The 4,422-nt window shown below is 43.4% G+C and overlaps 1 non-coding gene across 1 annotated transcript; it reads right to left on the bottom strand.

Moving 5' to 3' along the window:
- Positions 1-389: 389 nt before the first annotated feature.
- Positions 390-461, bottom strand: TRNAA-AGC. The gene has a single exon. It is a non-coding gene; the product is annotated as a tRNA-Ala (tRNA).
- Positions 462-4,422: the final 3,961 nt, after the last annotated feature.

Below are 4,422 nucleotides of genomic sequence, written 5' to 3'. Positions count from 1 at the left end.
CGTCGAGCCATCAAAGTCAGTATTGTCTACTCAGACTGGCAGCAGCTCTCCACGGTCTCAGCAGAGCTCTTTCACATCTCCTAGTGAAAGAGCCACTTTGGTATAGTGGTTAAGTGCATGGACTGTAATCTGGGAGAACCGGGTTTGATTCCCCACTCCTCCACTTGCAGCTGCTGGATGACCTTGGGAAAGCCATAGTTCCATCAGAGCTGTTCTCTCAAGAACAGTTCTGTCAAGAGTTCTCTCAGCCCCACCTACTTCACAGGGTGTCTGTTGTGGGGAGGGGAAGGGAAAGGAGTTTGTAAGCTGCTCTGAGACTCCAAGTGAAGGGCGGGGTATAAATCCAATCTCCTCCTCCTCCTTCATTACCTACTGTTATATCTTTTCACTGGAGATGCCAGGGATTGAACCTGGGACCTTCTGCATGCTAGGCAGTTACTCTACCACTGAGCCACAGCCTCTCCCATGGATCTTCGGAGGGAGGGGTTCAGGGAGGGACAAAAGCAGTCATTTTCTACAGAACTGATCTGTGTGGTCTGGAGATATGTTGTAATTCTAGGGGATCTCTAGGGGAAGAGTCAAACCTGGAGTTTGGCAAATTTAGTAAGTGGCTTTGAAAGGGGATTAGGTAAATTCATGTTGGGTCCATCAATGGTTATTAGCTGGAATGGCTAAAGGGAACCTCCATGTTCAAGGGTATCCATGAAGACTAGCTACGCAGAGCAGGTATTTCAAAATAAGCTTGACTAACACCATAAAAATTAGTATTATGAGCAACAAGTAAGCTAGCAGAAAAGTTCAGTAAAGTTTGGGGAGCTGAATGTATATGCCAGGGCATGCCAGAATGCCATCGACTCAAGCACTGGAATGGCATGGTTGCTTGGAAAAGTAGGTTGCCATAGCTCAGTGGTAGAGCATCTGCCTGGCATGCAGAAGGTCCCAGGTTCAATCCCCGGCATCTCCAGTTAAAAGGACCAGGCTGTGGGCGATATGAAAGACCTCCACTTAAGACCCTGGAGAGCTGCTGCCAGTCTGAGTAGACAATACTGATTTTGACGGACCAAGGGTCTGCTTCGATATAAGGCAATTTCAGGTGCGTTCATTGGTCTACACCATCATGCTAATCAATACTGTAACCAGCATCTTTACACACTTCTGTTGAGAGTAGCCCCAATACGTGTAAATAGCTGTATCAAATAAGATATTTTCTTTTCTTGATCTGTTTATAAGTATAATACATAAAGTGTGTGTTTGTGTGAGTGTGTGTGTGTAAATTGCTGTCAAGTCATAGCCAGTCATGGAGAGCCATTTTGGTGTAGTGGTTAAGTGTGCGGACTCTAATCTGGGAGAACCGGGTTTGATTCCCCACTCCTCCACTTGCACCTGCTGATGTGACCTTGGGTCAGTCACAAGCTCTGGCACAGCTGTCCTTGAAAAAGAGCCGTTTGTGTCAGAGTTCTCTCAGCCCCACCCACCTCACAGGGTGTCTGTTGTGGGGAGGGGAAGGGAAAGGAGTTTGTAAGCCGCTCTGAGACACCTTTGGGTAGTGAAGGGCGGGATATAAATACAATCTCCTCTCCTCCCCCTCCTCCACTTATGGCGACCCCCGCAAGGGCCTTCCAAGGCAAGTGAGAAGCAGAGGTGGTTGGCCATTGCCTTCCCTTGCAGAGTCCTCCTTGGTGGTCTCCCATCCAAGTACCAACCCTTCTTAGCTTCCGAGATCTGATGAGATCGGGCTATACCACGCTGCCTTCCCTCCCATAATACACAAATATAATACATAAAGTCCAACCATTTTTAGAAGATCAGAGTAAATTAATAATACATATAAATCCAGACAGCTTAATTGCTAAATACAATTCTAAAGCAAAATGTAAACATAATTATCTTTGATCAAAGCCAGACAAATAAATATAATCACATATTCTGTTCCATATGCCTTAGTACAGACGACCGGATAAGTTCAGCGTTCGTAAAATCCTCTCTTTTTCTTTTGTAACGCTGATCGCTTTATTAGTCAACACAATTCTTTAATTTTATCAACGACAACAAAAAAGCTCTACATGTCGGTATTCTTTTCTGCTTCCAAGGTTCAGCGAATACCAACCTTGTGGCTGTTATAACTTATAAAGAAAAAACGTTCTAAATTTCTTTCAGATTGAGGCTATGTAGTTTAGTAAAAAGGAAAGCCAGGAAAGCCCATAACATTATAGTCTGTTTTCAAGCATCCAGGAATGCAGGTAACCTGATCGCTCCGTGGTCTTCCCCTCATCCTCCTAACTCAACCACTCCTGGGGAGCAGGCTGAGAACTCCATGATGGGGTTCAAAACATTCCCAGGGGAAATCTGCAGGACATAAAATTTACCTCAGCGACTGGGAAAGCGAGAGGCCTGTGAGCTACTTTGGACTCGAGGGCTCTTGAAATCCATAAGTTCTGTTTCAGGCCTCCAAGTTTGTATCTTGTTTTCTGACAGTTATGGCAAAATCCTCTCTGATTTTTCAAGTGGAAAGAAGAAGTGGCGAGGGGAAACGAGAACGGTTGTCAAAGAAGTGGGCCAGATCAGTGGCCTAGATTATTGTTTGTGAGGGGAGGGAGGCAACGGGAGGGAGCCAGGAAGAAGGACAGAAGGACTTTGACTGTTTATTCCCAGCTTGTCTTCTACTCCCAGATCAGACAGAGCCTTCGCTGACATGCAAGAGACAAGGGCATATTCATACTCTATTTTCAACCCCGTCCCCCTCTCCCCTAATCTGCATATCAACTCCATCTTTTCATCAGGGCCTTCTCATTAGATTTTCACAGCAGCCAGTTGGGTTTGCAGAACTGCTTTCTGTGCTTGCGGGGTACTTATGGTTAGTAAAGGTAAAGGTTTCCCTTGCTCGAAAGCCAGTCGAGTCCGACTCTAGGGCTGCGGTGCTCATCTCCGTTTCCAAGCCGAAGAGCCAGCGCTGTCCGAAGACGTTTCCGTGGTCATGTGGCCGGCATGACTAAACACAAAGGCGCACAGAATGCTGTTACCTTCCCACCAAAGTGGTACCTATTTATCTACTTGCAATTTCTTGCTTTCGAACTGCTAGGTTGGCAGGAGCTGGAACTAGGGACAGGAGCTCACTCCGTCATGCAGCACACTCGGGTCTCGAACTGCTGAACTACCGACCTTCCACAGCCTGCAGTTCAGAGTCTTAACCACTTGAGCCACCACAGCTTATGGTTTAAATGCGGTTAAATGAAAAATGGAAAAGAACTGTGACAATTTAGTGCTTAATAATATATTCATAAATCATAATATACAATAACAGAAATTGAGTAATATAAATAGTGAATGTAGTAGACGGTGGTCTCCGGAATGATGTGCCGTTTCAACAATGATCTTCTTCTGAACAAGGAGGTGTACCTTATCAAATACAACAATACAAATCTCATTTAAAAACTATATCTGTGTATAAATATATAATGTAGATAAGAATAAAAATAGTATGAAACCTTACATAAACTGTCCTTCAACAATTCATTTCTCTTGGTGACTTATTGACAATATACTGTTGATTCTAAAAAGTACAACAACAGCTGTTACAGTACACTTTCATTATTATTCATTAATACTCCACATACATGATTGTTAATATTAAAATATATAATAAATGCGGTTAATACATCGCACATCCATTTGTTTTCCAAATGACAATCTTTGGCCCTGTTCATACGAGCCCAGTTGGGCCAGGAGCGGGACGGAACGGGGGCGGAGCAAACCGGTGCGATCCCACCTCAACATCTGGGGAGCGTGCCGGATCCGTCCCGGTTCCGTCCCTTCCAGCGTTGCTCCGCTCCAAAAAAGAACCACCTCCCGAGGTGGTTCTTTCTTTTTTTTTTGGTAAACAAATTTTTCTTTTTCTTTTAGGAATTCAACATATAGAAATAAACCATTTCATCCTTTCCATTGTCTACCCCATTCCCATTTCCTCCCCTCCCTCCAGTGGCTTCCCGCAATGCTTCCCCCCCGCTCCACATTACTTTACATCATCAGTTATATCATTTTCTTATAATTACAATCTTAAGATAACATCAATTGGCTTAATATTGCTCTAAACATATTAAATTTTGCTTCACATCCCAGTTCTTTTCCAGATATATTTTAAAGTCACTCCATTCTTCAAAAAACACGTCATCTTCTTTGTTATTCAACTTTTTCGTAATTTTATCCATTTCTGCCATGAACAGAACTTTTTGTATCCAGTCTTCAATTTCTGGTACTTTCTCTGTTTTCCAAAATTGTGCATAAATCATTCTCGCAGTTGTAATTAAGTACCAGAATAAGGTCTTTTTAGTCGTATTGATTTCTTCCACTTTTAATCCCAAAAGCAGAATTTCTGGTGTCTTCTTGAAAGAGCATTTCAGTATTTTTTGCATTTCTTTGTGGACT

This window comes from Gekko japonicus, unplaced genomic scaffold (assembly GCF_001447785.1).
Source record: "Gekko japonicus isolate JY-2015 unplaced genomic scaffold, Gekko_japonicus_V1.1 scaffold2040, whole genome shotgun sequence".
In the NCBI taxonomy this organism is placed as follows: domain Eukaryota; kingdom Metazoa; phylum Chordata; class Lepidosauria; order Squamata; family Gekkonidae; genus Gekko; species Gekko japonicus.
Note: the sequence above shows the minus strand (reverse complement) of the source record. Positions and strands in the feature narration are given on the sequence as shown.